At 45.8% G+C, this 12,897-nt stretch overlaps 1 protein-coding gene across 25 annotated transcripts in view; it reads left to right on the forward strand.

Moving 5' to 3' along the window:
- EML1 (EMAP like 1) overlaps positions 1–12,897 on the forward strand; it is a 210,519-nt gene that overhangs the window by 80,914 nt on the left and 116,708 nt on the right. For 3 of the 25 annotated variants that reach the window (XM_045396975.3, XM_073998179.1, XM_073998182.1), the window contains exon 2: positions 4,763–5,032. The exons of the other annotated variants lie outside the window; for them this stretch is intronic. The gene's annotated coding sequence lies outside the window, so the exon portion shown is untranslated. The remainder of the gene's footprint in view (positions 1–4,762; positions 5,033–12,897) is intronic. 25 annotated transcript variants of the gene reach the window in all.

The raw sequence follows: 12,897 nt of genomic DNA on the forward strand, positions 1-12,897 counted from the left end.
TATGCCCCCTTGTTGTGTCATGACTAACATTGATTTATTTTAGAGAAAATTGTAATTGATCTATTTTTCTTCTGCAAACAATGGTTTCTTTTTGACTTTGTTAAAATGAAGATGAATAGCTTTTTATTTTAGAGAGCAAATGGTAGCAGCTCTTTGTAAATACTTTCTGCATTCTAGAAAAACAGCTTTGATTGGATGGCAGAACTGGAGATTAGTAGGAAAATTTCTGAGTTACTCTTTGTTGAGTTTTTGTGAGCAAAGGGGATTTTTAGGGTGTTTGTGATGTTTCTTTATGACTTGAAAGGTAAATTGCGTTGGTGACATCAGCCTTGATTCTGTCGTAGAGATGCTTACAAGATGAGCATCTTGTGTCATGCTCAGAGGTAAAGAAAGGGTGGCTCCTGGAAGATAGAAATCTGACAGGGGTAAGAATGTGGAGATTCTTGTGAAGCAAGCACTTCAGATACGGCAACTGCTGTTCTTCAGAGCACAGATGTTTGAACATTGTTTTACTTTCTAGTCACTGACTTTCATCAATGGAATCCTGCCTTTTGGAGAGTTATAACTGATGTCAAATGCTGTCCGATAAAACTTGAGGCATGGCCTGAGCTACCTCTGTGGTCAGAGAGGTCCGACTAGAAGTACTTTCACTCATATTTTATTTTATTTTATTTTACTTAGACGGAGTCTCACTCTGTCGCCCAGGCTGCAGTGCAGTGACACGATCTTGGCTCACTGCGGCCTCCACCACCTTGGCTCAAGCGATTCTCCTGGCTCAGCCTCCTGAGTAGCTGGGACTACAAGCGTCCACCACCATGTCTGGCTAATTTTTTATTTTTAGTAGAGACGGGGTTTCACCATGTTGGTGAGGCTGGCCTTGAACTCCTGACCTCAGGTGATTGGCCTGTCTTGGCCTCCCAAAGTGATGGGATTATAGGTGTGAGCCACCGCACTGAGCCCATATTTGATTTGAGTCCCACAGCCACAGTCTGTTTGCAGGCAGGTAGGCCTCGTGCTACAGATAAGGACATCGGGAGCTTAGAGGCTGGACGGATGCCTCGCTCAGCTTGCTGTGGCAACGGGATTCCTGGTCCATAGGTCTTCTTCTGACCCACATTTTCTTAGTTTGGTCCGATTTTGAAAGTTGCATGTTTCGTTTGAAATGAAGAAGGCCTAAGCCGGAATGTACAACTGCCACATCCAAGTGCAAGATCCATTTCTAACTGCCAGAGGCGTGGTGGATGCCGCAGAGAAGGGAGGAGTCCATTTGGATGGAGCTGTGTGTGGCTGACATCTTCTTACTCCATGTCCTTCACTTTGCCACGCAGGTTAGCAGTTCTCAAACTTTTTGGTCTGTCTTCCTTTTAAATGGCTGTTTCCCCAGGCTTGATTTTGTAACACCGTGCTTTGATTATTTGAGAACATTGATTCTCTGAGTTATGCAGACCTTCCAAATGTGACATATTTCATTACACAATATCAAAAAAGCACATGGGCTGATATCCACCCCCAATGTCATCAAAACAGCATTTAGGTGTTGGAGAGCTGTCAGGCTTACAGAGGCTGGTACAAATTTTCCAAAGTTCTTTCTTTCTGAAAAACTCAACTTTATCCTTGGCAGCAAATGCTGTGAGTTGTTTTTTTCTGGAGTGACAGGCTCACTACATTCATTTTTCTGAGAAAATGATTATAGAACAGTCAGGTGTGAAGAACCCTGGTTTGTCCATCAGTTGTTTTTCCAAGTGAAAATGATGTTCACTGAAAAGAAGCTCACAGCTTGACTGCACAGTGCTTAGTTTGGCTGGTGTGCCACAAAAGTGCTTTGTAAAGAGACCTGTACTCAAGGGTTGAGCTTTAATAAAATTGATATTGCTTACAGCATCATCAAAGGCCTTCGTTTATGAACTTGGCATCTTCCTTGTAGGTGGCAGTGAAGAGCACAGCAACGTGGTGCCCTCGGCTGGTGCTGAGGCAGCCCAGGTGCCGCCACCATGACCCCTGCAGCATTAGTGCAGGTGTCACACAACAACAAAGGAAATTAGAGCTTGGCATTGTTGTGGACGTAATTCTGACCTCAGGGACTGCCTGAAGGGGTCTCAGGGACTCAGGGGTATGTGGACCACACTTAGAACTGCTGCTGTTGAGTATTGGAAAGTTCCTCATTCGGCACATTCCTTGAGGGCCGACTCTGTGCCAGGTGGTGTGCTAGGTGCTGGGGATACTCAGATGAATGGCACAGTCCCTGACTGCAAGGAGCTCACAGTCTAATGGAGAAGGGGGTCAAGTAAACAGATGCTTGCAAAACCTTCTTGTGAGTGCCGTGATCACAGTAAGCAGAAGGGATGCTCTGTTAGAGTGTAGGTGGAGCCCCCTGCCCAGCTTGGTCTTCTAGTGGTGGCGACGAGGGGTGCTTCCTGGAGGAAGTATCACCGAACTGAGCTTGGAAGGGTAGAAGTAGAAGTAAAGCCAAGTAACGAAGAGTGGGGAGGTGTTCCATGAAGATAGAGTGGCTTGGGAAAAGGCTTGGAAGCAGGCAAGAGTGTGTGTTGTTCACGAAACCACAGAGAGTTCAGTAGGGCTGCAGTACAAGAGTTGGGAGTGGAGGCGCAGGGATAAGAGGGAGCCGAGGAAGTATCGGCCTTGGGAGGCCAGGTCCCAAGGACAATGGAGATTCACTACAGGAGTTAAGCAGGGATGGGAGGTGATCGAATCTGCACTTTGGAAGGATCACTCAGACGTAAAGAAGAGGAATGGGATGGGGAGTGATGAGAGTGATGCATAAACCGTTGAGGTTGTTGCGGGAGCCCAGAAAGCACCACTCAGGCCCAAACCAGGGAGGTGACAATGGAGGTGAATGTGTGGATATTTAGAAGATATTTAATGTCCTGTATCTGCAGATATTTCAAATAGGCAGGATTTGATGATTGATTCCATGTTGAGGGCAAAAAATATGGAACCAGTCAAAGATACACCAAGATCTGTAGATTGATGGCTGCGCGGTGGTGCTTTCATAGAGGTGAGGGGCGTGGGAAGAGGATTAGAGGCAAGATGACCACGCGAACTTCATGTATCATTTTCACACACATATGCGTGCATCGCTCTATCTTCAGGTGAAAGTGTCCGGAAGGAGTCAGAGCTGGAGCTTGAGAGGGTTCTGGCCTTGCGGTGTCAGTTGAGGAGTCATCAGTGTCGGTCGTGGTTGAGGGCCCCCTTGTTGATGAGATCACCCAGGAGGAGAGTGTGGACTTGCCAACTGTAGTCACAGGGCTCAAGTCAGGAGAGAAGTCAAAGCAAGCCACAGGTTTTAGGAGGAAGGAAACCTGAGGCCTGGATCTTCCTGGTCCTTCACATCTGCAGAGGAGAGCAGAGAAAAATTTTAAATCATTAACTCCTCAACTAAACTCCATATGGTCAGAACATGCTTTTCAAATTAATTTAATTGTTGATTTTATTTAGATTTTTAGAGACAGGGTCTTGTTCTGTAACCCACGCTTCAGTATAGTGGTGCAATCATAGCTCACTGCAGCCTTGAACTCCTGAGCTCAAGTGATCCTCATGCCTCAGCCTCCTGAGTAGCTGGGACTGTAGGCTTGCACCACCCTGCTTGGCTAAGTTTTTCAAAAAGTTGTTTTAGAGACAGGGTTTTGCTATGTTGCCCAGACTGGTCTTTGAACTCTTGGCCTCAAGTCATCCTTCCACGTTGGCCTCCCAAAGTGCGGGGACTACAGGCATGAGCCACCGTGCCCGGCCAGAACATGCTTTTAAATGTAACATACTAAATGTGATATTTTATGAGAATACAGCCTATACGATAATATACGATTTTGTTCCTGAGCTCACACAGACTTTAGGTCTGTAAAGGATGGTAAAAATACCAATTACAGTTTATATTTCCTTTTCCCACCAGAACATTTTTATTTTAAAAGTAGGGTGGTTTTTCCTTCCCATCTATGGTTTCATGGTTCTCAGAAATATTAACCCTCCTTTCTGTATAGGAATAAGGTGTCCTGGTAATTTTGCAAGTGACGATTTCCATTATGTTGGGTGGCCATGACAGAAATGATGTTAGAAGTGCTAGCGTGCACGTGAAGTTTAGACAAGATCTGTTCCTTGGCCCTGCGGTGACGGGAAGAGGGAAGATGGAGGTGTTCACTCTTGTCTTAGAGCTTGGTGTCAGGAAGCTCTGTCTGGAGGTTTCCCTCTGTGGTGGGAAGGGTGAAGCAGATATGGGAGGGGAGAAGGCAGGTCTGGAACAGGAGCCCAGCCTCCCGCACCCAGCATCCCTCAGTGAAGCGCCCAGGCCCACGCCACGCAGCCAGCCTCACTGGGCTGGGGGAGGGCTGACAATTACTTTCTGTTTCTCTTTGCATTTGAAAATCTTGTGTAATGTGCTTCTGCACTTTTAAAATCAAGAAGAATAAAATAACCAAATAAAATGACTCTTAGCCCTGAGCTTGTGACACACAGGCAATTTGCTTATCACCTAGGCCACCAATTAATAGTACTTCCCCGTAACTCAGGGCCTGGGGGGTTCCAGTGGAAGAGCTGAGCATGTCTGGAGGATGTTCCTGTCTGATACCAGCCATCCTAACTTCCAGAATATAGGCAATTTGGCAGCAAGGGTTTTAAGGTTATTATCAACCTGCTATGTGGTTGTGGAAGTTGATATATCTTTACATATTTTTACTTAAAGCTTTTTGGCTCTACCTCTACATGGGAGCAGGGGCTAACACAGTATTTTGTTTTATTGATATACTTTTAGTTCTGTGGTTACTGAAAGTGAACTGTATGGCACGTTGCTCTCACTTGTAATCAGTGACGGTATAGCCTAAGAAGCCTGGTCATTCAACTGCGTTGCTCAGCGGAGAGGAAGCTTCTGTACGTCTTGGACCTTACTGTTGGTTGCCGGTGCTCAGCAGCTGGCCTCTTACAAGGGGAAGACTATTGAGGATGAAGAGAAGAATCTTGACATCACAACATCTTCTCACCCTGGTTTCTGCATCATAGTTTTACCATTTGGTTAGAACACCAGGTCAGTGCACAATCAGATATACAGTGCAGGCAAAATACCAAGCCAAAGATACAGAGTAATGACTTTTCCATTATCCCAATGTGCTTTTTCTGTGCGCAAACGAATTCCTAACCACAGCTTGTATACCGGTGTGTTAACATCAGGTAAAGGATCCAGGGGCAGGTTCCCAATTGAGGCTGTATTTTGCTTTAGTTCATCTCCATTAACACATAGGTCCAACTGTCATCTCTAGTTGGTTGCTGTAAACTGAACTGAAGCGCATCCTCTACAAGGAGATGAGGAAAAGCATGGGAGGAGGAGCCATGTGGTGGGAAGGCGCACACGGAAGCCCCGTGGCAGATTTCAGCTGAGATTTTTCAAAAGCCTACACACTTTCAAACAGTGGAACCGCTTGCCTTAGAAAGTGCCTGCCCCCAATTGCATTTGAAGGTTAAAGCAGAGGCTGGATGATGCCTAACATGGTTATTGCGGAAGGACCTCTTACATTTACTTTTTTATTTTTTATTTTTTTGGAGGCAGGGTCTTGCTCTACCCAGGCCGGAGTGCAGTGGTACAGTCATAGCTCACTGCAGACTCAAGCCCCTGGGGCTTGCAGTGCTAGCGTGCACGTGGCTGGGGCTGCAGGCGTGTGCCACCATGCCTGGCTACTTTTGTTGTTGTTGTTGAGACAGGGTCTCACTTGGTTGCCCACGCTGGTCTTGAATTCGGTCCTCCTGCCTCAGCATCTCAAAGTGTTGAGATTACAGGTTTGTGCCACCACGCCCAGCCCCTTACATTAACTTTTAGATTTTTCTTTCTTTTATATAAAGCTTTTTAAAATTTGAGCTTCTCCAAGCCTGGTAAAGTGGCTCATGCCTGTAATCCCAGCTATTAAGAGGCTGAGACGAGGGAATCACTTGAGGCCAGAAGTTCAAGACCAGCCTGAGCAACATAGCAAGACCATCTCTCCCTCTCTTTTTAAAAAAAAACTCTGTCTCTTAAAAAAAAATGCCTCCCAGCAGCCTTGCAAAACAAGACCATTATCCATATGATACAGGTGAGGAAATTGGGTCTGGCTGAGTGACTTGTTCAGGGTAATTTGACTCCACATCTTTTGACATACAGGACTCTTTCCATTTGTCACACCTGCTGCCTTCTGCTCCAGGAGAAGCAGATTGTGCCACTGCACTCCAGCCTGGGCAGAAGGAAGGGGACACCAGCCCTTTTGCCTCTAGAGTGTCTATGCCGTGTGACAACACATGATGAAATGGAATAGGAATGGATCTAAACATCATTGATATTAGGATCTACAAGTACATTTCTGTGTGCTAATATGTTGGTTTTATAATGTACTTCTGTGGCTAACCACAGACCATTAGCAGGGAATGTATCTGTGGTTAGATAGCTAGAGTGTTTGTTCACTCCCTATCAGGAGGGCAGTAAATCAAGAAGGCAGGTTGAAGCACAGCTTCAAATGCTGCCACGTGGCTGTGGAAGACTGTGGAATAAGCAGCAGCCAGCCAGCCTGATGTCTGAGATGAGGGATCCGATCGGTTGCTCTTTTTGGAACAAAGGCATTTTGCAGCCCTCCAGGTGGTTGCAGATGATTGCAAAGGGAAGCTCTGGTGTCCTACCAGAGGGCAGGTTGCATATATCTTCAATATAGTTAGGAGTCCTTAGTGTCCTAGGACACATATTTTTTTTAAATTCCACCTTTTGAGATCATAGCTCCATCGTTAATGGTGTTTTTGAATACCAAATGCAGATTGCTATATATGAGAATACATGTGCACATGGCTGTGTGTGTGTGTGAGTGAAAGAGAGAGAGAGGGGAATCCCTGGTAACTGATGAATAATCATTTAACAACACTCAGCTGTTTGAATAACAATAGTAATAATTCTTTGTATTTGTAAGCTTCATTCACAGATATGATTTGAATGGTAATATAACTAGGGTTAAAAATCATTATTGTTCTCACCATTGCTCTGAGGAAGTTGAGCCCCCAGCTGGAGGATGAGGGCAGGGAAATAAAGGTCTGTACCGCAGCTTCCCTGTCTTCCTTTGATTTATCTTTCTCATATTCATTTATATTATTTCTCCACACCCCCTCTGTCTCTCTCATTTTCTTTCTTAGCCCCTCTTGTAGTTGATACCTCTTGAACTGAGACTTTCAGAGCCAGTGATTGTGCCAAGAATTGCCATTTCTTTTTTCTTTATTATCCCCATGCCCCACATGAAAGGCCATTGAACTTAAACTTGCCTGCAGGGGGTGGCAGTAGAGGAAGCCCACTTGGAAGGGCTTTGCTAGCCAAAGCCACACTCCTCCTTTCTTCAGTTGTGTTTCTTATTTCCATTTCTTTGGTTCCCGCTCAGGCTGCTGAACCGTCTCTCCCGTCTTTTCCTATTTTAGCACGCCTTCTTTTTGGCCTGCTTTGCCCCACCAGACATGCTGTTGTCACTAGTCCAATCCATCTGTGTTTTCTGGATACACACTGGGTGTCAATGCTTTGACAAGTGTGGGTTCCAGCAAGCCTAAGCGCCCGGCCCTACAGAGCCATCTCTTCCGGGAAGAAGACCCAGCCCCTGTGCCCTCTGGTTTGAGATGCGGGATCCTGCCATGCCCTCCGGTTCCAGGGTGGGGTGGGATGGCCGGCTTATGATGTGTAACTAGCTGCTTGTCATCCAGACTCAATTTCTTTTAATAAAATTGCCACTTAAAAGACCCTGCTACTGGCAGAGTAGCTTCTTTTCTTCTGCTCGTGCTAGTTCCTGGTTCACAGTAGCATCTGCCCTGCACGTGGGTGGTGTTGGCCTTGCCCTGGCCACACTGTGGCTGTGTCCCCACTGAGCCATCAGAACCAGGCATTTCTGGTAGAGTGCAGTGTTGCAGGAGAGTCACCAGGCTTAGTGTCATAGGGCCTAGATTACACTTCGGGTCTGGACATTCTCTCTTAGCCTGAATTTCTATGATCTATAAAATTGGATCAAGTATCAAATAATACCTATCCTAACAGTCTTGATCATTGTAGAAATAAATGAACCAATGTCTGGTTAGAGTCTGGACTGTGAAAGTACTACAGCGTGTTCGTTAATTCTTCCTGCATAGATTGAGTGTCTCCAGGATGCCAAGCCCACTTCTAGGCTCTGGGAAAGAGCGGTGAAGACAACAAACCAACAAAACAAGTCCTCGCATTCTGGTGGGAGAGGGACAGTGGGCAAGTAAGCAGATAAGTAAACAAGAGGGTTCCCTGGAGGGTTGAGTACGCTGAAGAACTAAAACAGTGACTGAAGGGACCGAGTGTGTAGCCTGGCTATCACTTGATATCTCTCTACTTAAACTGGAGTCAGGTGCCATTTCTTCCAGGAAGCTTTCCCTGATTCTTTCAGGCTAAAGTAACAACAGCTGTGGTGTATTGAGTAGCTACTAGGCCCCAAGGACTTTGCCATGCATCATCTCTCTGTTTTTTTTTTTTTTTTTTTTAGTTGGAGTCTTGCTCTTGTCCAGGCTAGAGTGGAGTGCAGTGGCGCGATCTCAGCTCACTGCAACCTCTGCCTCACGGATTCAAGCGATTCTCCTGCATAGCCTCCCTAGTTGCTGGGATGACAGGCGCCTGCCACCACGCCCAGCTAATTTTTTGTATTTTTTAGTAGAGACGGGGTTTCACTATGTTGGTCTGGCTGATCTCAAACACCCACCTCAGCCTCCCGAAGTGCTGAGATTACAGGCGTGAGTGACTGCACCCGGCTCCATGCACCGTCTGTAATCCTCACTCTCCTCTATGTGCTAAGTGTTGTTCTCACCAGGTTTCCTCTGTGTCTTATTTATTTATGTTTTAGATGCATCACATTTTTATTAGGGAAATGCAAATCAGAATCAATGAAATAGCCTGGATCCCTGCATACCGTACTATGTGCACACGTATATATGTCAGTAATTGGCCTCAACACGGTCAGTAGCTTTTCAGGTCTTATCAGTGAAAATTTCTTTTTTTTTTCTTCTTGTAAAAATAGCCTTGGGGGTACAGTGCAGATAGGTTTGTTACATGGACATACTGCGTAACGGTGAGGTTTGGGCTTCTGGTGAACCTGTCGCTGGAATGGTGAACACTGTACCCTGAATGCTGTACCCTGAACAGTGGACCCCATAGTGAGCACAATAGGCGATTTTCAATCCTCACCCCCTCCTACCCTCCACCCTTTTGGAGCCTCCAGTGTCTGTTATTCCACTGCATGTCCATGTGGACTGCTGTTTAGCTCCCACTTATCAGTAAGAACATGCAGTATTGAATTTTCTGTTTCTAAGTTATTGCACTTAGAATAGTGGATTCCAGTTCCATCCGTGTTGCTAAAGAAGACATGATTTCATTCTTTTTTTATGGCCGTGTAATATTCCAGGGTCATTTTTATTTTTTTGAGACAGGATCTTGCTCTGTTTCCCAGGCTGGAGTGCAGTGGCACAGTCTTAGCTCACTGCAACCTCTGCCTCCAGGGTTCCAGTGATACTCCCACCTCAGCCTGCCAAGTAGCTGGGACTACAGGTGTGTGCCACCACACTCAGCTAGTTTTTGTATTTTTTATAGAGACGGGGATCTCACTATGTTGCCCAGGCTGTTCTCGAACTCCTGGGCTCAAATGATCCTCCCACCTTGGCCTCCCAAAGTGCTGGGATTACAAGTATGAGCCACTATGCCTGGCCACCACATTTTCTTTATCCAGTCCTTCGTTGATAGACACTTAGATTGATTCCGTGACTTTGCTGTTGTGATAGTGCTGTGATGAACATGCGGGTGCCGATGTCTGTTTGATATAATGATTTCCTTTCCTTTGGATAGATACCCAGTAGTGGGATTGTGGGTGGAACGTACCTCAGAGAGATCAAGCTACTGCCCAAGATCATATACTATCAAGGGGCAGAACTGAGTGTCCTGACTCGAGACTCAGCCCTTTCTACCACATCTCTTTGTCTTCTCTGTCCCAGGCCTTATGTTCATCTGTCTTCAGCCTCACCCTGGTCTATGGAAATGTATGTTTCTGTGTTTTTCCTGTCAGCCTCTGAACTCCTGAAGGATAGGAACTGTTATTCTTACCACCTGGAGCCACGCTAAGCACTATAATAGGTGCTTATTGCGAGTTTACTGAGTTCATAACTGGCCCCAGCCCCTTGCCATGTATTTCCACTTAGATACCACAGATTTGTCCTTAGGAGTGCTCGTAGACTGCAAAGGGAGCAGTCGAGGTGAATATGCTTGGAGAGGACATAAGGGAAGGTTTTTTCATGTAAAAGAACTCATTTTAGATATAAGGCATCTCTGAAGCAGTGACTTTTTACAGTCTTGCCTCTGAACTTTACAGTAAGCAAGCTGAGATCCATGCTTATCACTGCAAGAAAACTTTGGTGGGCCATTGTACAACAGTAGGCAATTGTGTTGGCTTCATGTGAGTTCTTGTGAGGTTGACCTTTGTATGTCTTGAAAGTCTTTAGCATTTAAAGTCTGCTTCTGTGCATTGATTTATTTTTTATTTTATCTTTTTTGAGATGGAGTCTTGCTCTGTCACCCGGGCTGGAGTGCAGTGGTGTGATCTCGACTCACCACAACCTCCTCCTCCTAGGTTCAAGCAATTCTCCTGTCTCAGCCTCTCGAGTAGCTGGGATTACAGGCATGCACCACCATGCCCTGCTAATTTTTGTATTTTTAGTAGAGACGGGATTTTGCCATGGTGGCCAGGCTGGTTTCAAACACCTGACCTCATGTGATCCACCCGCCTCAGCCTCCCGCAGTGCTGGGATTACAGGCATGAGCCACTGCGCCCAGCCCTGTGCATTGATTTTGAGCAAGAAAGGGATAGGACTAAATTATGTGGATGCACTGTACAACTCCCAAGAAGGGTTAGAATTCTAGTCTTGCCAACTCACTCCTCCAAGGGCTCAAGTTTGATCACCGGAGGATCATTCCTTCAGCAGCACGCCACAGCCTTCCACAGTTCCCCATGGGCCTGTGAGAATGAGCCCTGCCTCATTGTGAATGGACACTTCTTTGTTCATTGACTAATGCCACTGCTGTGTAACACCATGGGAGGGTCCAATTTTAGCATCACGTTGCTTCTTGGGGGAAAAAATATTTTAGCATCACCTTGCTTCTTAGGTCAAAAAAAGACTAGACTGTTGAAGAATTCCATGCATGTCATAAATGTGATTAAGTCCACACTGCTACCAAGGAGTAGAACAAGTCAGGCACAGAACTCATGGTAGGACTTCATCAGGACTGGAATATTCTACACAACAAAGGACTTCATCTTGACTAGGGACAGAGTGGGATGGAGCTCAGCACACGGAGACTATTCGAGGCAGTTCCAGATACTGGCTTCCGCTAGTTGAGGGTGTCAGTCAAGTCATCCGTTTATTTTTTTTCGTTCATTCAGTGCCAGATTTTGTACACATACTAAGTGCAGAATAAACACAGCAGTGCTGCAGGCAGTCCCAGGAAGCCATTTGCAGACTGTAAATACTCTGGGGGGTATTTACATGTAGAGGGGGTGACCACCTGAAGACACAGGGAGAAGACAGCCAGCGGGAGAGGCCTCAGAAGAAACTAACCCTGGTCCCTAATCCAGTCTGACTAGCGTCCTTATAAGAAGAGGAGATTAGTCACAGACACGTAGAGGGGGATGACCACCTGAAGACACAGGTAGAAGATGGACAGCGAGAAAGGCCTCAGAAGAAACTAGTGTAACTGGACCTCGCCGGTTGTGAGTATTGTGAGTACCCTGGCAGCGTAGCTGGTATGAGTACTCGAAGTACCCCGGCAGAGTAGGGGCACCTAGTAAGCAACAAGTAGTATGCAAATACCCTTGCAGCGTATCCGGGTCCAGTAGGCACGAGTACTATGAATACCCTCTGTTATGGGCTTACCTGTGTTACCCCAAGTTCGTGTGTTGAATCTCTAACCCTAGTACCTCAGAACGTGACTGTACTTGGAAATAGGGTCTTTAAAGAGGTGATTAAGTTAAAAGGTGGCCATTAGAGAGGAGATAAGACTTAGACATGTAGAGGAGGACGACCACCTGAAAGGGAGAAGGTGGCCAGTGAGAGAGGCCTCAGAAGAAACAAACCCTGCTGACCTTGATCTCAGGAAGCTAAGCTTGATCTCAGATGTCCAGCCTTTAGGATTGTTTAAGCCCCTTAGTCTGTAGTACTTTGTTGTGGCAGCCCTAGCAAGCTAACATGCCGTTGTAGAGCGTGCGGACCTGCAGGCATTAGTCCCGTGAACACCCGGCAGGGTGTTTGGGTGCGGTAGATTCGATGGTTGGTGTATGATATGAACCCTGTCTCTGCAGGATTCTTGCCTGTGAATGAAATGGAGGGAATTGAGGTTTTCGGTGTGCTTGCAGTCTAGGTCTTGATCTAAGGTCATTTCATAGATGTTTGAGAGTTAGAGTTCTTTCTTGTTATGATTCTAGTCTTGTATGTGTTACCCAACAATATTTCATTTTATTTGAAAAGTACAGATGCTTGTTAGCTCTTTTGTTTTGAATATTTCTGTTAGCTATTCTTACACAGCAGTCTTCCCTTACTCACAGTTTTTCTTTCTGCAGTTTCAGTTACCCACAGTCAGCTGCAGTCTGAAAATATTAAATGGAAAATTCCAGAAATAAGCAATTTCTAAGTTTTAAATTGTATGCCATTCTGAGTGGCAGGATGAAACTTTGTGCTGTCTGCTTTCATCCCTTTGTCCCACGTACCCACACTGTAGACGCCCCTACTCATGAGTCACTTCGTAGGAGTCTCCATTATCAAATGACTGTCATGGTGTCACAGTTCTTGTGTTCAGGGAACCCTTATTTTACCAGTAGTGGCCTCAAAGCTCAAGTGTAGTGATGCTGGCAT

This window comes from Macaca fascicularis, chromosome 7 (assembly GCF_037993035.2).
Source record: "Macaca fascicularis isolate 582-1 chromosome 7, T2T-MFA8v1.1".
In the NCBI taxonomy this organism is placed as follows: domain Eukaryota; kingdom Metazoa; phylum Chordata; class Mammalia; order Primates; family Cercopithecidae; genus Macaca; species Macaca fascicularis.